This window comes from Typopeltis vanoorti, chromosome 1, assembly GCF_054136105.1.
Source record: "Typopeltis vanoorti isolate ZY-2024b chromosome 1, IOZ_Tvanoo_1.0, whole genome shotgun sequence".
NCBI lineage: Eukaryota > Metazoa > Arthropoda > Arachnida > Uropygi > Thelyphonidae > Typopeltis > Typopeltis vanoorti.
This window is the reverse complement of record NC_143549.1, coordinates 100,125,696-100,148,989: the sequence shown is the minus strand read 5'-3', so window position 1 is coordinate 100,148,989 and position 23,294 is coordinate 100,125,696. Positions and strand designations below refer to the sequence as shown.

Genomic DNA, 23,294 nt, shown 5'->3' with positions numbered 1-23,294 from the left:
CACTTTGTTAATTAGGCTAAAGGTGAATGTTTTTGTCATTGTATCATTCATTCATTTATTTTGTAAACAGATCAGTTGTTCGTGCATGACAACAACTGACCTTGAACTTAAACAATTTGCAACTAGTCATCCAGGTTATACATGCAGATAGCCTTTCTACTTTCTTGCCAACAGACTGTGGATTGAAATTTCATTGTGGGATGGATGCTTGTGAAAGCTTTAGATGGAAGACATATTTCAGTGCTTGGGCCTTAGCTCATCTGTAGTACCAAACATGGTAAAGCTTTGCAGTCTTTGGTGGATGGGATTGACATAGAAAGAAAAAGTGTATATTGCTACAGAATAATTAGGTTAGGTTGTATAAGTTATGCCATTACTATGAAAAATATATTTCTGTAGTCATACATTTGTAGCAGAATAGGCAAAGTGAATTTATGTTGAATTGAGTTTTAAGAAGAGGACTTGTTAGTGAGCATGTAAACATCTTAAGTTTTAAAAGAGGTAAACCGTGAGTAGACATAACTATACATAATAAATAACGGAAAAACTCACGTAGAAATATTATTTAATAGTATAATTTTCGCCTGTGTGTCACAGGCATCTTCAGTACAATTAGGCACAAAAATTAAACACCAACTGACAATTCCAAAAAGCGCCACCTAAGTAGCTGGTGTAAGATAACTAAAAAGGTCAATAACTTTCCTTTAAAAAAAAAAAAAAAAAAAAAAAAAAAAAAAAAAAAAAAAAAAATTAATACAATAAAAAGTTAGGAAAGATTAGCTGATTTGTAAAGTCTGCAAGTCCTGAAAAGTCTGGACTTGCAGAACATGCCATCTTCACTAGACACAGAGTTCATTGGAGAAAGACAAAAGTTCTTCACAAAAGTCAGTTTCTCATGGAACGCCTTTATAAAGAAGCATGTGAAACTCTACTTCATTCTCCTAACTTAAACAGATCCGACGGCTTACGTCTATCCCCTTTATGGGAGATAGTACTTTACAAATCAGCTAATCTTTCCTAACTTTTTATTGTATTAATTTTTTTTTTTTTTTTTTTTTTTATTTTTTTTTTTTTTAGGAAAGTTATTGACCTTTTTAGTTATCTTACACCAGCTACTTAGGTGGCGCTTTTTGGAATTGTCAGTTGGTGTTTAATTTTTGTGCCTAATTGTACTGAAGATGCCTGTGACACACAGGCGAAAATTATACTATTAAATAATATTTCTACGTGAGTTTTTCCGTTATTTATTATGTATGTAAACATCTTTTTTCATTTGCAGTTAGCTCTAACGATACCGAATTTGTACTACATTGAATGGTTAACATGTTATGAAAGACAGGAGCTGGTAGAAGAGGAATCCTGAAAAGATGGCAGCAGTGAACTGTTTATGGGAATATTTTGTTTACTGGTCTTTCTTCTTCCACATCTCAAACTTAGCTTTCAAGGATGCAATTATTATTATTTTTTTTCATGCACACTAATTTAAGCTTTTTATTTAACACAAAATATTTAAGGTCCTTTTTAGATTCAGCATATATAAATACACATATAAAACAGCCCTTTTTTTAAATTTTTTTATTTTTAAATTCTCTGTCTAATGTAAGAAAGTTCTGTAAGATAATTTGCACTATTAAATTATCATTTCTGGAAATAATGGAATTTATATCTGAATTTTTTTTTCATATAATTAAATTATATGCCAAATTGATATTCAAGTTCATTAGTAACTAAAATATAATCATAAAATAACAAAAGTTTATTTTCAGATGCAGTTCCTATCAGAATTGTGCCTGATATTGTGCCTTAGTATTATAGATCTGCTCTGGAGTAGTGTTTGATGTTTCTTTATTAGGCCTTGAAATTTCTTGATCATGATAGGTGAGGGAAGGATAAATTAATTCCTTTTTTATAGCAATATTGTACATATATCAAAACAAAATAAGGAAGACTAATTTTGATTAATTTTTCTAATAATTTAGTCTGCCAGATGATAAATTTTAGAAATATATGTTGTATTCATTTAAGTAAATGTATTATTTAATGCTGTTCCAAAATATGACTTTGTGGGGATAAAAAAAAAAAATGCATGTGCACACACACACAGGTATGTGTGTATCAGTGATGTCGTGGCTTATACAACCCACTCTACAAAATTCATGCCAACGTGACTGCATTTTTATCTATGTATGAAAGTTTTAAGAGTGTATAGCACATCAGTGCTCATCTTAATTGGTCTAATGCGATTAATTGTAGGATAACTTTGAATACTTTATATCAATTAATTGAAACCAAATCTGCTCAGAGTTGTTTTAAGTTACTGTATATTAGAAAACAATAATGAAGGAGAATATTATATTTGGTTGGTATATTACAGTGATGTTTAACCTTTTTTACTACGCGAGCTACTTTTCTATAAAAAGTTATTCGGCTATCTACTCTCTTATATAGATCACGTTCCCCCAACCTGATATCTGATTACGCACAAATAAACAACTAAAAACAATACACAACTAAAAACTTTATTTGTGTATTTAAAATTTTATTTATCAGTTTTAACTATTTTAATACAACAAATATTTTAATATAAAAAAATATATATATATTGGAATAAAATATTTATTTCTCTATTTTGGAAAACCAAAGTTAGAAAAAACAACAGATTGATTACAAACTCACAAGTTACAGGAAATGCTGGTTGATTAAAAAAAAAAAAAAAAAGAAAGTTAATGTGAAATTTGGCATTGTTTGGACTTCGCAATATTTTCATAGTCAAGTTGATAAGAAGAAGTGGCCAATCGCAGACAATCATCCAAATGATCATTTGTAATTTGGTTTCTTAATTGATTTTTTATGACGGTCATATTTGAAAAAGCAGATTCTGACAAGTATGTCGATCCGAAAGATGTAGAGCCTGCAAGCCTTTCTCACACATACAAGTTTCAATAACAATCTTTCTAATGCTGGCATGTACAGCTTCGGCAACAAAAACATTGCCTTTGTTTTTAACACTCTAACATATTCTTATTAAAGCAGTATATACAGTTAGCTTCAAAAGAGTTATGTACAAAAACATTTAATACAAACTATACCGAGACAAACAAAGTTTATTTTTTTACAATATTCACATGGGACTTAACCTAAGTAAAAAATCTATGTAATATGCTTTGGAATATTTAATATTTAAGCTACAATCAAGTTTTTACACTTTGCTTATAATCGTATTCACTCGACTCGCTGTTTGACTTCCACTGATCCAAATTAATTCATTTACCCGGACTTATAAGAAAAATTGCTGATTTGACGAAAAATTTTAATGAAAAATAAGTAAACAATAGCAATACACTTAAAGCAAATTAAAAATAATACAAAATAATGATAAATAAAATATTATGTTTTCAGTTTTAATTAAATTTGTAAGTAAGGAGGAATACACAAGAGATCGACCAAAAATCGCTCCGCAATTGACGGGTTGATCACCCCTGGTATATTTGAATTACCCAAAGGTGTAAAATTTGGAAGAGGAGGATGAGGCTTAAATCTTTTGACTACAATACTGTTTCCCATTGTAAATATGGACATACAAGTTATAAATATGGAATGACTTTTAATGGGATTATATTGATCAAGTGCATATAATAAACAACTATGTTATACCAACTAGTTTCACCAATAAGGCTGTTGGCAACTTCAGGGTCCATAACTGATGTAAGGCACTAAAAAGTAAAAAAACTGTTACAAACTATAATCAACCAATTCCAATTATATTAAACAAAGAACAGAGCACGTACAATACATGCATAGAGCGTGCATGATATCACTTGTTGTTATTTAGGAACGTTCTATAGCTAGCACTATAATTCAGTTCTGGCGAGTTGAGGGATCTAATAAGGGTTTTCCAGATCACAGGTAAGATTAGTCCTGGTTCCTGTTAAGGTTTTGTATACAGCGGGCAACTGTTATGGCCTCCTTAAAAATTCGGGAGCGGAAGTCCTCGATGTAAGGAATTGTGCTTCTTTCCCACTCTATGGTATGGTTCGTTCTTGAGAAATGAAAAGCTGACCCCGATTTTTCTTCTCTATTATTACTGACGTCACCTATGTGCTCTTTTTGCCTAATTTCAAGGCTCCTTGAAGTTTGGCTGGTGTAATTCAAGCTGCACGAGCAGGGTATAAGTTTTAAAAGAGGTAAACCGTGAGTAGACATAACTATACATAATAAATAACGGAAAAACTCACGTAGAAATATTATTTAATGGTATAATTTTCGCCTGTGTGTCACAGGCATCTTCAGTACAATTAGGCACAAAAATTAAACATTAACTGACAATTCCAAAAAGCGCCACAACTTTCCTTAAAAAAAAAAAAAAAAAAAAAAAAAAAAAAAAATTTAATACAATAAAAAGTTAGGAAAGATTAGCTGATTTGTAAAGTACTATCTCCCATAAAGGGGATAGATGTAAGCCGTCGGATCTGTTTAAGTTAGGAGAATGAAGTAGAGTTTCACATGCTTCTTTATAAAGGCGTTCCATGAGAAACTGACTTTTGTGAAGAACTCTTGTCTTTCTCCAATGAACTCTGTGTCTAGTGAAGATGGCATGTTCTGCAAGTCCAGACTTTTCAGGTTTAAAGTATTCAATATAAGATTGGTGTTCTTCTAGCCGAATGAAGGCAGATCTTCCCGTTTGTCCGAAATAACATAATCCACAAGAGCACGGAATCTGGTAGACACCTGGATGATTAAGATGTGGAAACTTGTCCTTTGGAGAAGCGAGAAAGGTGGAGATTTTTCTAAACGGTCGAAAGGCAACAAAAATATTCAGTGGTTTTAAAATTTTTGCTATACGTTCACTGATGCCTTGTATATAAGGGATGGTAATGCGCGTTATTTCCTCTGTGTTTGAAGAGGGAGACATATTAAATCTACTCAAAGTTCTTTTAATGAAGCAATTCTTATAGCCATTAGATAGAAAGGAAGAAGTTATATATCGTATTTCTTTCTTTTGTTCTACAGACGATCTTTTACAGAAAGAAATATGATATATAACTTCTTCCTTTCTATCTAATGGCTATAAGAATTGCTTCATTAAAAGAACTTTGAGTAGATTTAATATGTCTCCCTCTTCAAACACAGAGGAAATAACGTGCATTACCATCCCTTATATACAAGGCATCAGTGAACGTATAGCAAAAATTTTAAAACCACTGAATATTTTTGTTGCCTTTCGACCGTTTAGAAAAATCTCCACCTTTCTCGCTTCTCCAAAGGACAAGCTTCCACATCTTAATCATCCAGGTGTCTACCAGATTCCGTGCTCTTGTGGATTATGTTATTTCGGACAAACGGGAAGATCTGCCTTCATTCGGCTAGAAGAACACCAATCTTATATTGAATACTTTAAACCTGAAAAGTCTGGACTTGCAGAACATGCCATCTTCACTAGACACAGAGTTCATTGGAGAAAGACAAGAGTTCTTCACAAAAGTCAGTTTCTCATGGAACGCCTTTATAAAGAAGCATGTGAAACTCTACTTCATTCTCCTAACTTAAACAGATCCGACGGCTTACATCTATCCCCTTTATGGGAGATAGTACTTTACAAATCAGCTAATCTTTCCTAACTTTTTATTGTATTAAATTTTTTTTTTTTTTTTTTTTTTTTTTTTTTTTTTTTTTTTTTTTAAGGAAAGTTATTGACCTTTTTAGTTATCTTACACCAGCTACTTAAGTGGCGCTTTTTGGAATTGTCAGTTAATGTTTAATTTTTGTGCCTAATTGTACTGAAGATGCCTGTGACACACAGGCGAAAATTATACCATTAAATAATATTTCTACGTGAGTTTTTCCGTTATTTATTATGTATATGAGCAGGGTATGTTATAAACTCCAGTATATTTGGAGAAAGGATGGCTATCTTTTGGAGATCTTAAGAATTGTCTAATCGTTTCTGTGGGTTTAAAGACCACTCTTATTTTATGTGGTCTAAGGAGTCTAGCAATCTTATTGGAAACCATCCCTAAGTATGGAATGACGATGGTAGAAATATAACGTATATCATCTTGTTGTCTTTGTCGGGGTTCAGAGAAAAGTATCTTGTGGACGAATCTTCGAGAAAATCCATTCATGGTAAGGTTGGTGGATATCAGGGATAGTTCTTCCTGGAGGTCTTGTTGATCTGTTGTAAGGAGAGAAGCATGGTTCTTCAACATGTGTGCAATACTAAGTTTCTGAGAAATGTGGTGGCAGGAAGTGAAATGTAAATAACGTCCTGTATTGGTAGGTTTGCAGTAAACTGAGAGGTTGATACCACCATTCAGAAGCTTCTTAATTAAAGTGTTCAGAAATGATAATTGGTTATCTTTTTCAAGTTCTAGAGTGTTGATTGTGTGGTGTAGAGAGTTGATTTTGTTAAGAAAGTCAAACAGGTCCTTTTTTGTGTGGTTCCAAACGATAAAGATATCGTCCATGTATCTCCACCATACTTTGGGTTTAGGGTCTGTTTGAGTTAAGATTTTACTTTCAAAATCCTCCATAAAGAGATCAGTATAAGATGGAGAGAGGGGGACTACCCATTGCAAGACCAGTCAATTGCTGATATATGGTTTTATTCCATAAGAAAAAGTGATGATAAACAAAGACGGAACAGAGAAGTAATGTCTTGTGGGAGCAAACTTCCTAAAATGTTGATAACTTCCTCCACAGGGATGTTAGTGAATAGAGATGTAACATCCAGGCTGGCGAGTAAATCCAAGATCTCTAGCCTTGTCAGTTACTCCAAGCACAATTCCACCAATATAATGTGCTGTACATTAATGATATTGGGAAGGATTTGACAAGCGACATACAGCTATTTGCTGATGATAGGTAGGGTAATCAGGAATGCTGCTGATATGCAGTACTTGCAGAATGATTTGAATAGGCTGGAATTGTTGGCATGGGAAAATGGGTGTGTCAGTAAATGTAAAGTCATTCACTTCAGCGTGATTACATATCCGTATGAAGATAGATTGAGAATTTGTAGACGACTGCAGACAGGAGAAAGAGAGGTGATATGATTGAGACTTGCAAATTTCTGAAAGGATCATACAGGATTTCAATTGATGAAATTTTTCAATTTATGGAGGGCGGGGAAAGGACGAGAGGGCATCCTTGGAAGCTGAGAATGAAGGCCGCTAAGAAAGGGGTGAGGACTAGATTTTTCTCTCAGAGGGTGGGACGTTATTGGAATGGATTGCCATTGGACGTTGTGAGTGCAAGCAGCATGAATGAATTCAAGAAAAAATATGATAGGTGTGTGTGTGGTATGTGGCCTCCCTCAATGAGTCTCTGACTCCCTGGAGGTCTCTCTTAATAATAATAACAATAAAATGCATCAAGACAAAGAGCATAACTTTACACTTACTAACACTGAATTGGGGGTGCCTAAAAGTCAAAGCTGTATAACTGAGAGGAGACCTCCACATAGCCTTTAAAGGAATGTAGAGAACCAACCAGGGTTTCTGACCTAATGTCCAATCCTCACCTTCTCATGGTGCACCCTGTTGGGTATCTACTACCTGAATACTGAACAAACGAGGATGGGCTGGCAATTTGGGATTTAGCCAACCAAATTGTATTCTTATTGGCTTAAACCAAATTACAAAATGATGGTACAACATGACAGAATTTCATGCCGGTTGGGATGTCTCCCCCCCCCGGTTAAATAAGGCCCCCCATTGTTTTCACCAGGGAACCAGGGGAAACAGTGAAAAGTCAGCTACTGGAACCAATCTGAATCCCTCCCCCCCAACTCAACATCACCAGAGTTATAGATTTTTACTATCAACATAAGAAGCTTGAAAGGCAAAGAAATGGAGCTAGCTGAGGAATTAGAAAAGTACCAGAACGACATAATAGGGGTCACTGAAACAAAAAAAAGGCAAAAACTCGTGAGATCTTTCTGAGCAATAAATACAAAATATTATATTCAGGTAATGACAATCAAGGAAAAGAAAAAGTAGCCATACTATTCAACACAAAATACAAGGCTAATCTTCTTGAATGGCAGGCAGTCTCAATTAGAGTGATGTGGGCAAATATCAGAATGGGGAACTGGACAATGAAACTTATTTGTGCCTATGGTCCCACAGAAGATTCTACTAAGATAGAAGTGGAGGAATTTTTTTGAGGCTTTAGAGAAAGCAACTGACACAATGAAAAAGGAAAAGTTGGTCCTTATTGGGGATCTAAATAGCAGAGTAGGAAATGATTGTCAGACATATAAAAATATTTTGGGAAAATTTGGAGAAAAGAACAAAGCTAATAATAATGGCAAATACCTGTTGGATTTCTGCTCAGGACATGGACTGGTTATTACTAACACCATGTTCCAACATAAAAATGTGCACAAATTCACATGGAGAGAAAAGGCAAGAAATAGGAAAAAGTCTTATTCACTATGTTATTGTCGATAGTGATGTTTTTCTCCTCCCTGGTGCAGGACACCAGAGTGTACATAGGATTTGAAATTGGAAGTGATCACTGTTTAGTCTTGAGCAGGATAAAATTGAATTTCATTTTGAAAAGAAAAACATGTAAGAAAGTTTTAAAGCGAATAAAAGTTGAGCAGCTTTCAGATGTGAACTGTAGACTAAAATACACAAAGATTATTGAAAAAAAAAAAGAGAGTTTGAGAACAGGAACCAAACCATGGAGATTCAGTGGCAAGCCTTGAAGAAAACCCTGATTGATTCAGCCAGAGAGGCATGTGGTGAGGTTATCTGCAAGGATAGAAAAAATCAGAACTCTATGATGGACACAGGAATTTAGAGGCGGTGAAGGAAAAGAAGAAAGTATATCAAAAGTTCCTGGCAAATAAGTCAGCTTGTGCTCTTAGAGAATACAGAAACAAATGTAAGAAAGCTAAAACACTGTATAAAACTGGCTAAACAAAAGTGATGGGAAGACCTTGGTAAGAACATAGAAAATAAATATCAAGAAGGTGGCAAGATATTCTGTAGGTTGTTAAAGTAGCTCAGAAATGGAGGAAAGAGTGTTGCAAAACGAATTAGAGATGATGAAGGTGACATGAAAACTGGAGAAAAAGATATCCTTGAAGTAAAGAGTAATTACTTCGAAAAGTTGCTAAATGACAAAAGCAGTGATAGCAAAGTGTTTACTACTTTGTTCAACAGGCATACTCTCAGGAATACATATCCATACATGAAGTAGAAAAAGCTATCAAAGGCTTGAACCGTGGAAAGGCAGATGCTATTCGACCAGAAATGCTGAAGTATGGAGTATAAAAGTCCTACAGTGGCTGCACTGCATAGTTCAGAAGGCCTGGACAGAGGGACGAATTCCAGATGATTGGAGTAGAGATCTCATAGTACCCATATATAAAAAGGGAAATAAAAATGAATGTGAGAACTACAGAGGTATATCCCTACTGTGTGTTCCTGGTAAGATTTATGCAAGTATACTTGAGAAATGGTTGAGAAGAATTGTGGAAGAAAAGCTTGGTGAAGAACAAGCTGGATTCAGGCCAAATAGAATAGAATAGCTGTCAGGACCAGATCTTCACTTTATGACAAATAGTTGAGAAATCATGAGAATATAACAAAGATCTGTATTTAAGTTTTGTCGATATGGAAAAGGCATATGATAAGGTGCCAAGAGAGAAACTATTCAATACGCTACAGTTAGATGGTGTCAGTGGGACATTATATCAAGCAACTTCATTGGAGTTGTAAGGCAGCAGTTAGAGTTGAAGGAAGTATGTACAGGAAGATTGTTTAATGTTAAAATCTGGTGTCAGACAAGGATGTCCATTATCCCCTGTTATTCATTATCTATATGGATCACATTATGAAGGAAAGTGGTATTAAACCTGATATCAAAATTGGAGATGTTAATGTCAGCTCTTTGCTTTATGCAGATGATGTTATACTTCTACATAAATCCTCTACAAGTCTGCAAGATTCCCTGACTAAATTGAATAACTGTTGTAATAGATATGGTATGAAGGTCAGCAATAAGAGGACAAAGACAATGAAAATAGGCTGAATCATTGAAAATGTCACCTGTTGTAAATAAACCTATACAGCTACTTAGGCACGATTTTTAGTGAAGATGGTAAATTAAATATGGAAATAGACAACAGAATCAACAAAGTTGGTATGGTAGGAAATCATTTAAATAAATTCATATAGAATAAGAGAGAATTAATCAGAACACTAAATTAGCTGTATACAAGACAGTGTTCAAACCAATATTAACTTACGGATCTGAGAGCTGGGTCAGAATTAAACACTTGACCAAAGACTAGAGACCGCAGATATGAGAGTCCTGAGAAAGATTAGGGGCATGAACAGATGGCATCAGTGGCAATAACATATTATAAATGAGGATATTGGGAAAGAGCTTGACATTGTCAGCATCCAGGAATGCGTTTGCAGAGCTAATCTCAGGTGGTATGGTCATTTAAACAGAATGGGCGAGGAAAGATTAGCAAAACAGGTGTTCTCTGCCAGGTTGGCAGGAAAACGACCCAGAGGAAGACCAAGATATAGGTGGATTGATATGGTACAAAGTGCCTTAGACAATAGAAATATAAGATCTAATAATGTTGGAGTCTTGACAAGTAACAGACTGATTTGGAGGAAAATTGTTGATAGCAAATTAGTAATGATGTAAATTTTTCATGTAGTACTATCATATCCTATACACCCCTTGAGGGTACATGGTAGGAATTTGATGATGATGAATACTGAATTGATAGCTATTATCATTTGCCCACTTCCAGCCTGTTCAAATCACCTTGTAAATGCTATATATATATATATATATATATATATATATATATCAGTAGCACATCTGTGATTGCCCTGCTTATCTTTGTATCATTAGCAAACAACTGAAGATCTCCTGTCAGCCCCTGTTCAGTATGATTAATGTATAGCTTAAATAGCAGTGGTTCAAGGACTGATTCCTGGGACACACCACTGGTCACCTTAAATCTGCCAGGTTCATATCTGCCATATTCCACTTTTTTTTTCATACCTGTCTATCAGCATCTACTTACTCAAGTCAGTAGTTTATATTCCGGTCCCATATTCTCTAGTTTATGCAGCAGCTTTTCATATGGTATCTTATCAACTGCCTTAGCAAATTCCAGTAAATCTAGCCAATCCCTTTATTCACCTCAGAATTAATATTATTATAATGTTATCACTATGTTATAGGGGGACTTCATTATTATTTATTATTTTTAGATATGGCAGGGGCATTATTATGGGGGCTTCACATGTGGGGGCATGACAAAATGTAAGTGGAATTTATATAGTTAAGGGATAATTATCTGAAACAGCATGTCCTTGAGGAGGACCAGGGATTTGAGTGCTGATCTGGTAATAGCATCAGATGTATCCATTAACAAGGTAGATACTCTACCTCCAAATGGGTAGAGTGACTATGCAGTCTTGTTCTGGGAAGTGTTAAACATGTGAAATTATTTGTCAAGAAAGGGTTTATTTATGTTGAACTTAAAAGCTGGTAATTATGATAGACTTAGGAGACCATAGCTTGAGAAGCTACATGGAAAGAATGTCAGTAGTGCTTGGGAAATGGTCAGAGGTTAAACAATTAAGAGAGGTCTTCTCTTAATTGTTTAAGAGACGGAGTATCGGACTGCATACCCACACCCAGGAGTATAAATGAAATGGAGGTTAAGTGGATGAGTAGCAATATAAGACAAGAGCTGGAAAAAATAAAACATTGGGGAGTGGGAATTATCAGAGAAAATTGGCTAAGCAGGCCAAAGTAAATCCAAAAGAGTTATACAGCAGCTAAGAGGAAAAATGACTATGGAAGGATGGCATTAATTAATATTGATGGTATTAATTAATGTATCACTTTGACAGAGGCAAAAGAAATGGTTGAGTTGCTAAGTGATCATTTTGCAGAGGTGTATCATTCAGATGGAGATTTTTCAGTTGCTTGATGAGATAGTGACTTGCCTCAATGAGGTAGATAAACAGGAGGTGGTCTGCATATTGAAAAATATCAATATGAACACAGCAATAGGTCTGGATGGCATGTCAGCCTGTGTGATATATGAATGTGCAAGAGAATTACCAGTGGCTTTGATTAAGTTGTTCAATCCGAGTTTCACCTCTGACATCCAAGTTTCAAGGGAATGGAATGAGGATAAGACAGTTCTGTGAACAGTTGCTGCAAGACACAAGTAGCAAATTATATACCAATAAATATCGGAGGAAAAGGTTAAAGGTAAAATTGGTGGATGGATAGGAATATGGTACTCTGCAGTAGGCAGTAAAGATTTGTAAAAAGTAGGTCCTGCCATAGTAATTTACTTACATACTTACATTTTGTAGTAGTGACAGCAGAATTAGATAAGGGAAATGGCTACACCTTGATACATGTTGGACTTTGTAAAGGCATTTGACAGATCACCACATGGAAAACTATTACAAAAGTTGGAGAAAATGAGAATGGATATGAAGCTGGAAGCATAGATTAGAGAATGGCTAATAGACAGGACACCAGAGTATATTATATGGTGGAGTGGAGCTATTGATAAAAGTGATAATAACTAATATTTAAGGAAATTGACAGCGTATACTGGAAATATAGATTAAATAAACTTTAATATACACTTTCCGATATTTCGGCGAACGTTACGTTGCCATCTTCTTGGGAACTTACTAAAGGACACGTGCACACAAGTACTAATACAACAAATGAGACTGAGGCTAGGACGCTAGCGTTTTCCTAAAGTCCTGATGGTGCCCCCTGGCGGGCTATATTGGTAGTTTTTGGCCTTTGGGCTGAAGTTCTTTTGATAAAAGTTTCCCAAATTTGGGGCAGTTTCATGCATCCAAATTTGTTGAGGTTTGGCATGTTCCTAAGGGCCGAGGCTGATTCCATGAATAGTCTTTCATACTTGAACTTGCTGCGGTGTATTACTGTGGCTTTCTTCCATCTTATTCTGTGGCGAGTGTCCAGAGCGTGGTCTGCAAGCCCAGAGTGGCTGTACTGGTGAAATCGGATGTAATCCTTGTGTTCTGAGATTCTGATATTTGCTGTCCTGCCTGTTTGGCCAAAGTAGGACAGTTTACAGCTGCAAGGGACCTGGTATACACCAGGTAGGTCTAGGGGAAGTGGTTGGTCTTTGGTGGAGCGGATAAGGGATGCCAGTTTTCTATGTGGTCTGTAACAAGTGGTCAGGTCATGTTTTTTTAAGATTTTATTGATTTTTTCTGAGGTGCCTCTGATGTAGGGAATAGTGATGGATTTAGAGTAATCTTTTTTGTGAAGGGGGGGGGTGGTGGGTTGTGGACAACTGGGTTAAGTATTTTTTGGAGGGGGTAGCCGTTGGCTGAGAAAGTGTCACGGATGTGATTTAGTTCTGTGGTTAGGGCTTGATCATTAGAACAAATTATTTTTGCCCTGTTGAATAATGTTTTAATAACTCCATATTGTTGTGAGGGGGGGGAGATTGTTGGTGAATGTATCTGCCTGTATGGGTGGGTTTTCTATAAACTGAGAAAACCAAGGTTCCATCAGGTTGGCGGGTGACTAGTGTGTCTAGGAAGGGGAGGTTATTGTTTTCCTCTTTTTCCAGGGTGAATTTGATTCTAGGGTGTTGGTTGTTCAAGTGTGTTAGGAAGGAGAGGAGTGAATCCGGGCCATGTGGCCAGATAGCGAAAACATCATCAACATAGCGAAGCCATATGGTAGGTTTTTGTGGGGCTGAGTTTAAGGCTTTCTCTTCAAACATCTCCATGAAAAAGTTTGCCAAGGGTGGGGAAAGTGGTGAACCCATGGCTGTCCCCTCTATCTGTTTGTAGAATTTTTCCTGCCAAACGAAATAGCCTGAGTTCATTATAAACTGAAATAGGGCTGAGATATCGGGAGGAAATTTAGTTTGGATTAGCTCTAAGGTTTCTTTGAGAGGGACATTCGTGAATAGGGAGGAGACATCAAAACTGACCATTATGTCATTGTGTTGGAGTGTAAGGTTTTCTATACTGGCTTTGAAGTGGGCTGAGTTTTTTATGTGTGATGGTGTATTGCCAGTATAGTGAGAGCGCTTTGGCTAAATGCTTGGCTAGTTTGTAAGTGGGGGAATCAATGCCATCCACTATGGGACGTAATGGCACATTTTCTTTGTGTATTTTTGGGAGCCCATATATGCGGGGGCGTCTAGAGTTATAGGGTTTTAGTCTGTTGGTAATCTCCACAGGCCAAGAAGTGACCTTCTTAAGTAGCCTATGGAGTTTTCTAATTTGTGAGCTGGTGGGATTGTAATCAATGGGGAGGTAAGGAGGTATTAGTACTTGTGTGCACGTGTCCTTTAGTAAGTTCCCAAGAAGATGGCAACGTAACGTTCGCCGAAATATCGGAAAGTGTATATTAAAATTTATTTAATCTATATTTCCAGTATACGCTGTCAATTTCCTTAAATATTAGTTATTATGTCTAACCAGCGTATAAGCCTCTCAACAAGAATGATAAAAGTGATGTAGATATCCTCTGGAGTGATGTAAATAAATTGGCATTGCGGACAAAGGATAATGATTGTGAGTTTAATGTTTCAAAAACGTAAGGTTACATACCGTGTATCACTTTGATGGTTCTGGATTCTAGGAAATTGATGAGGCTAGGAACTTGGGGGTAGTGGTGGACAGAGTTGAGGTTCAGAGAATAATGAAACCTGTGGTGAGATCATAATTAAAAGAACATGCGTATTAACCACAGTGAAAATTATTTACTTGTAAATATTTCATCCTAAGTATCTTAGGACATCATCAGTACAGTAGTTTAAACAATAATAGGAATAACATACAGTTAAGGCACATGATTACAATAGAATCTCATTAAATGTGCATAACATATGTTACAGAAGTTAAAAAAAAAAAAAAAAAAAAAAACTAATAATAATTATTTTACACAATTTTGTGTGACACAATTATTTTACACAATTTATCTAACCGTCCACTAACAACAAACGAATTAAATGTCCTAGCAAGAGGCCATAAATTTGCGATTTCACCAAAATGTTTCCCATATTTAGACTTCATACATAATATAGAAAAAAATGTCGACCATCTCTCCAGTATTGAAGCCAACAGACTTCTTTTTGAGGTCACTAAAGTGATCTACAATGCCAAACCTTTGGAATTAAATATCCCACCATCAGAATTGAAAGCTATTATTTCTTTAAAACATAACAAAAATATAATCATTACTAGAGCTGATAAAGGAAATACCACTGTGGTTCTTGATACCAATTCATATGACCGAAAAATGAATTTACTTCTTCGAGATCGTAATACTTACACCAAATTGGATTATGATCCTACGAAACGTCAACTCAGAAAATTAAATAAGCTACTTAATGAAACTTCCTCCTTAGATGAAGAAACAATCAAAAAACTTAAGACATTCCATGCCAGACCTCCTAGAATTTATGGCTTATCTAAGCTACACATGTTCCACTCAGACCCGTCGTAGACTGTATCAGCAGTCCAACTTACAAGTTATCAGGATTCTTATCTAACCTTCTCCGTCCTCACATAGGCCACTCAGTCTCTTCAATATCAAAAATTCTACAGAGTATCACACAAAAATGAAAGACATTCAACTTTCAAAAACTGACTTGTTAATCAGCTTCTACATTGTCTCCCTCTTCACGAACATTCCCCATAAAGAAACAATAGAATTACTAACTCAAAAATTTCCTTCTGATATAGTTGAATTGTTCAAGTTTGTTATTGCATCAGGTTACTTCACCTGGAAAGGTCAAATTTACAAGCAAGAAGAAGGAACAGCAATGGGATCTCCTTTATCACCAAACCTAACAAACTTGTTTCCGGAACACCTCGAGGAAAAAATATTCACTTTTGAACTCAAACCCAAAAATTTGGTTAAGATATGTCGACGATGTATTTGCAGTCTGGGATCATCCCGAACATGAATTACAACTGTTTCTAAGTAAAATTAACCTTCTTCATCATCGCATCATCTTTATGTTAGAAAAAGAATCTCCACAGGGTATCTCCTTTTTGGATTTACACATTCAAAGAAAAGAAGACGGTTCCATCGCTACGTCTGTCTTTCGCAAGCCTACATTCTCAGGTCATTACATTCACAATTCTTCCGCTTATCATCCATCTCAGATATCTGGCATTATTAAATCACTAGTTTCCAGAGCACACAAATTCCGCTCCTCTGAAGAATCTCTAAACCAAGAATTAGAAGTAATCAAAAATACAGCCATCCTAAGGATATAATCCTAAAACAACTCAAAAAGTCATCAGTTACTTTCCCACACATCAAACCAGACAAGAAGAAATCCATAGGATTCCCATACCTTACGTCAAAGGTATCTCTGAACGTCTTTCTAAAATTATGAAGAAATACAATTTTGCCACTACTTACAAACCTATCAACCAAATTTGCAACTTGTTACCTTCTCCTAAGGACAAACTCTCACCTTTGATGTTGCCTGGCGTTTATGAGATTCCATGCTCATACAAATTGTCTTACTTTGGACAGACAAGTAGGTCTGTTCAGAAACGCATCTCGGAACATCAAGACCACATTCGTCTTTTTAAACCACAGAAATCTGGCCTCTCAACACGGAATTGAAAATCCATGTCATAGGATCCATTGGGAAAAGTCTAAACTTTTACATCGATCTTTATATAAACATGAACGTTTATATAAACTTCTGAAGCTCTACTACACAGACCAAATTTAAGCCGCAATGACGTTCTTACTATTCCTAAAGTATGGGAAATTGTCATACAAAATTGTGTAAAATAATAATTATTATTATTATTTATTTATTTATTTTTTTTTACTTCTGTAACGCATTACGCATGTTTAATGAGATTCTATTGTAATCATGCACCCTAACTGTACGTTATTCCTATTATTGTTTAAACTACTGTACTGATGATGTCCTAAGATACTTAGGATGAAATATTTACAAGTAAATAATTTTCACTGTGGTTAATACGTGTGTTCTTTTAATTAGAGAACATATTGGAAAAGTTGCTCAAAGGATTATGTAGATATTGAAAAACACACTAACAAGTAAGGATAGAGAGGTTATTATCCCTCTTTACCAGAATATGATTCAGCTGTTTCTTGACTAGTGTGCAGAGATTTGGTCACCTTGGGTTTCTTGAGGATCAATAAGTGGTATTGATCAAGAATTCAGACACAAGTGCCTAAGCTGGTGACAGGTCTTTGGAATGTGGCCTATGAGGAGAGATTGTAGGAGTGTACATCACAAAGTTTAATTGATAGGAAAAAAGGTTACATGATAGAAAATTATGTTGATGAAGGATTTCTATAAGATTGACAACAAAGTTAATTTTTCAACACATGACAAATAGAGAAAGACTTCAAGGTCACCCTTGTGAGTTTTATGAGAGTTTGGTTAGTAAGGGTGTGTGGAGAGTAGTGAATGAGTGGAATGGATTTCCAGTATTAGTTGTGAATACCCTGATGGTGATTGAGTTTAAGGAGAGGAATGATAGTTTTTGTGTGTATAAAAATTTGTGTTGGTTTCCCATGATAAGCCTCTGCACTCCATGGAGATATCTATGAGGATGATTATTATTATGTTAGGATAATACATTTAGTTATATACAGTACCATTGTTTGCTGCTATAGTTTTGCATGTGTGTTTCCAATATAGGTTCTGTGGGAGAGGAGGTGTTTTTCATGATGTAGTGTCATTTTCATTCTCATCATCATCTTCCTTATCCACTTAAGGCAGGTCAAGGCTATCATTAACAATAGCTTTCCACTCCAGCCTATTGGCAGCCAGGTTATTTGAACTTCAGACCACTTACTTTTGAAGTTTTCTATCAGTTTCCTTCTAAGTCTTCCTGGTAGTTTCTTTCCTTCTGCTTTTCTATTTTGGAGAATTTGAAGAAACCTGTTAGTAGCCATCTGTACACACATTCTTACAATTTTCATTCAATCATTCTATTGACAATTTTTCATTCTGCAACAATAACAAGAATCGGAGAAAAACAGTGATTGTTGCAGAATGAAAAATTGTCGATAGAATGATTGATTGAAAATTGTCAATAACAATTTGAAATTGACAGTTTTCATTCTAGTTGTCTCTAATTACTAATTGTCACTAAATATAGTACTATCCTAATTTATACTCACACGTAGACCTACACATTTTACTGTGTAGGCATTCGGATCTGAAATCCTACTTAGGTTGGTTGCTCCTTATTCCTGGAGGTCCTATGTCTGTAGAAGTGTGTGTTCGCCGGGCCGGTTTACCTGCTATGGGGGAGACGGAAAACCCAAGATTCCGGATGGAAAAAACCCTACCTCCATCTGAGACCAACTAACTTACCTTTTGTCTATAGAAACCAGATGTCTAAAGGTTCCTCATGTCACTGACGGGAATTGAACCCAGGTCTTTCTGACCATAGGGCTTCATCTATATTGATTGAGCTACGGAGGGGCTCTTAAATATGGAGACCAATTGTCACACTGTATTTAATAATATAATAAAGCTACATCTTGCCTCAAGGTGAAGAAGAGCCTATGAAGTTTCTTCTGGACTAGCATGAACAGAACATGCTAATCGAATTTTTAACCTGCATTAAATAAATTGTGGTACTTAATTTCTTAACTGTGTTAATTTGAAAATAGCATTATTCAAAACAGTGTAATGGATTTCTGTATTAATACAGGAATGTTGGGGAAGTGTTTCACATGTTTATCTTACTGATGAGACTTCTCATTATCATTTGTGTGGATGGCCTGAACTGATGCAAAATTTATACGGAATATTAGTTGCAACCTTTTCGGTAGAATTTTATTGCTGCTTGTTTGTGTGCTGTTTCTGTTGGGTTGGCAGGTGGCCTCACTGACACAAACTTTGTGTCATGTTAGTTGGAACTCTTTTAGTAAATTTTATTTAAAGTTAGTATTTGTGATCTGCGTTAATGACATTGAAAATTTGAAATGCAAACAAACAAACGCTTATTTCACATAATTGAAAATTTGGACAAATATTAGGACAATTGTTTTTAGTTAGATACTGTATTTTGTAGTACAACAAACTTTGCTTGAGTCTATGCAGCATAGATTCTGTAGCAAGGGGATGTGTTTCATTAGGTAGTGCTTTTTATATTCCAGTTGTCTCTAATTGCACAAATATATTACACAGACAGCAGATGTCTCTGGATCTTATTCAGTGATACAATAAAGCTACTTGTTTATCTTGCGTCTACAAGAAAAACAAGTAGTAGTTACTGTTAACAATTTATATTTTGCAAACAAATCTCTTTCCATTTATTCATAACTTTTTTTTTTTTTAATTATACCTATCATAAATGCAAATATGAAACTCTAGAGTTTATAGGATTGCGTATTCTTCACTCCACCCCCAGATACTTATAACACAAGTGCACATATATCACAGATATAAATTATTCATAATCCATTTTACAGTACTGAAAGTATTTTTATTCTCTTCCTTATATTTGCTATTCTTTACATCTTTTAGTAAATCAAGTATAGTAACTAATAATCAAATATATCGTTCTCTTTAATTATTGTTTTTTTAATATATTCTGGAAAGAACATTCCTTTTCACCTATCCCCCCCCCCCCCATCTCCTCAATATGGGATTAGTTACAATCGAAGAAACCGTTACAAAAAGTGGAGTGTTTGGTGACATGCAGGAATGAAATTGCCAGTAATTTTGCTTGCTTCGCCAGATAGTTAGGTTTGTACTGCGTGAGCTACTACTGATGGTGGAGTGGAGCTATTGATAAAAGTGATGTAGATATCCTCCGGAGTGATGTAAATAAATTGACATTGCGGACAAAGGATAACAATTGTGAATTTAATGTTTCAAAACGTAAGTTATGCACTTTGAGTTGAAATGGTTACATAATGTGTATCACATTGATGGTTCTGGATTCTAGGAAATTGATGAGGCTAGGAACTTGGGAGTAATGGACAGATTTGAGGTTCAGAGAATATAATGTGTTAATATTAAAAACTGTAACACTACTCGTTTTTCAAAGTTACAAGTTTAACTTTTTCAGAAGAGGATTAACATCAGCAGTACACCTTATAATTCTTCCCAACTTTGCATGTTCAGCAAACAACTGAATGAATCCCTTTAATTCAAGACTTTCAAGTATTTTAGTATATATATAAAAAAAAAGTTAATGCTCAAAGATATGTTATATAGTTTTAATGACTTCGAGAAGATTTTCATACTTCAGTTACATTGATATTATATTGTTTAATCATCTTGTAAATCCATTTTTATATAATTGAACTTACAGTTCAACTGCACATAATTCAAATTTGTTAATTGAATTATTTATTATTATCGCATCGTCCTCCACATATGCAGCATGCTCATTGTGGGTGGGTCTCTCAACCTACAACATATTTATCATGTTAAACCTTATAATCCTTAATATTCGCAGCATTTGCAATGCACTCTGTTAATGTGTCACACTCAGTCAGAATTCTCCATGTACATCTACTCCTTATACCTTTCCTTCACCACATTTTTACACAACTTTCAGGAATGTCTCTTCTTCTTCCCCCTCTTGCCTTTCTATTCTTTTTATAATTCCCTGTGTATTAATTCAATACAATCCCCTCACTAACTTCAAGTCTCTATCATGTCACCCCCTTTTCTGCTTCTGCTAAACTCTGCAATTTACATTCATTTAACCTCTCTTTCAATAACCATCATTCCATAGTTCTGATATATTACCTTAGTCACTTATCTTTTCTAATGTTTCCACATCACACCCAAGTCTAGGTAACCAAATCTGAGCCTAGGTGTCTGACCAATGCATTATACACCAGCACAAATGATTCCATCAGCCTTATGTCTCAATAATATCATCCCCCCTTTCTTCTGTCTGCAGTCTACAAATTCTCAATCCATCCTCATAATCATTTTTAACACTCTCCTTTGCACTCTCTCTCTCTCTCTCTCTCTCCCCCCCCCCCACTGGATCAGAATCACCACAGAAACCAGGAGACCAGACCTGCACACAATTGTCCAAGTGACATCTTATCAAAGCTTTGTAAACAGTCAAAATAATTTCCTTATCTTTACATGTCAATGTTCATTTCAGTATTGCAATTATCCTGTGAGTTGAATTTGCAACCTTTGCTATGAGGCCCTTGAACTTCAACTTTCTGTTTACTAAAACTCCAAGATCCTCAGCCTGATCAGTTTCGTCTAGCATAATCCCACTAATATGATATGACTGGATATCTCATCACTCCTTAGGGCATGACTTTACAATGTCATTCATGTATGGATGAATAAGAATGGACCAAGGACTGATCCTTGTGGTATGCTGCTGATTATCTTAAGTTGTGCAGACTTGCATCCCCCATGTACCATTTTTTGATCTGTCAGCCATCCTCTTATCCATGCCAATATTTTATAATCCAATCCCATATTCTCCAATTTATGCAACAGCCTTCCATGCTGTATTCTGTCAAAAGCTTTAGCAAAATCCAAAAGCATCATGGTGTATCCATTCCTCTTGTCTAACTTATTGGTAACATTATTATAGAATGTGAGCAAGTTGCTCAAACATGACTATCTTTTAGTAAACCCATTTCTGTATGCAAACTCTAACCAACTTTTCCAAAATCTTGACCATGACTCTGATGATATTGATAGTTGCATACATCAGTCTTTGGTCTTTGTTCCTCCCTTGTGCAATGGGATTACTATGCATTCTTTCCACTCCTGTGGAATCTTCCTTGTTCCGAGATTCAAATTATAGTCAAAAGGAATAACCAGTTCAACTGAACACTCATTTAGCATCCATGCTAGCACCTCCTGATACACCTGATTTTTTTTTTCATCCTTTTCATCCACTGAAGAGGTAAGAGTCAGTGCAATGTTGCATACAACAGGTTGATAACTTTTAGCAAAATGGACACTCATTAGTTGAACAAACACTTCTATATTTGTCACCCACATACCATCTGCATTCAGTAGTTATTCTTCTTTTACTTGAAGCATAAAAATAAAATTCTTTTGGGTTGTCTTTAGTATGCAGAGCCAGTTTCTTTTCATACTCAGGCTTTGCTTTCCATACAACAGTTATGACTTTTCTGCCTGCTGCCCATAATGTTCACGAGACATCATCCTTGTGCACATGGTACTCCTTCCATATCGTTCTTTTCTTACGAATCTCTTGCTTGATAAGATTACACATCCATTTCACTTCTACCCTATTTATTCTTTGAACTCTTGGGACACATTCTGATATCGCATCATTTATATATTTTTTAAATGCTTTCCATTCATTGCCGATATTCTTCCCATCCAGCAGCTGATGCCATTGTACTGATCCCTGTATACTCCTCAGTTGGTCATAATTTCCTGTTTTGTGGTTCAGCATGTAACATTTTCTTAATGGAACATTCATAAGCTTACTCACTTCCCAAGTGAGTACGTGATGAGTGAAACCAGCTGGTGGCAGAATAGTTCCATCTTTAACTGATATTCCTTCATCACTATAATTAGATCTAATGCTCTTTTGACCTAGAGTTCCTTCTGTCACATGCTGCTTGAAGAAATTGTCTCGTAACAGCTCAATAAATTCAGTTTAGTTACTCTCATAAGATTTCACTGCTACCCAGTCAATGGTAGGATGATTAAAATAAGATTACCCTTTTCTCAACCATCATTCTAATTTGGTAATGCATTTCTTCAGTACTAGAAACCAGTCCAGTAGATCTTTAACAACATCCTATGTATTTGGTTTTAGTTAGACTCCACCTCACACTGATGGCTTCAAACTCACTTAAAAATTATTACTAGTATTGCAGGCATGGGTCTCAACTCTAAATGGATTCAAGTTATCCAGTATTATTAACAGCACACCTCCTTTCCTGTGCTGTCTATTTTTCCTAAAAATACCGTACCATTTACCCTTGATACCGGTTAGTATGTCTGCCATGTGTAGGGATCTCAGATACAGCGGAAAAAAATATGGGACGCTTATGACTGAGGGTGAAAGTTTAGTATGCACATCCATCACATATGCCAGTCTTACAAAATGATTCTAACTTTCCAAGTGTGTGCGTGGTAAGGTTTACTATGCACACACTTTACTAAGTATAAGTAAACAAATAGTAAATCCAATTATTAGGCTGCATATTTTCATTAAGCCACTTTAAGTTGCCTTCAAATGATTTTTTACTATTATAGATACAAAATAGATTGTTAATACAGTAATGCTCTT

The 23,294-nt window shown here is 35.4% G+C and overlaps 1 protein-coding gene across 5 annotated transcripts in view; it reads left to right on the top strand.

Annotated features, from left to right (window-relative positions):
- LOC150110252 (uncharacterized) overlaps nt 1–23,294 on the top strand; it is a 262,473-nt gene that overhangs the window by 109,770 nt on the left and 129,409 nt on the right. For 4 of the 5 annotated variants that reach the window (XM_090398609.1, XM_090398607.1, XM_090398610.1 and 1 more), the window contains one exon: nt 1,767–1,878. The gene's annotated coding sequence lies outside the window, so the exon portion shown is untranslated. Of the gene's footprint in view, nt 1–1,755; nt 1,879–23,294 lie in introns of all 5 variants that reach the window. The other variant, XM_090398608.1, reaches the window with a different exon arrangement.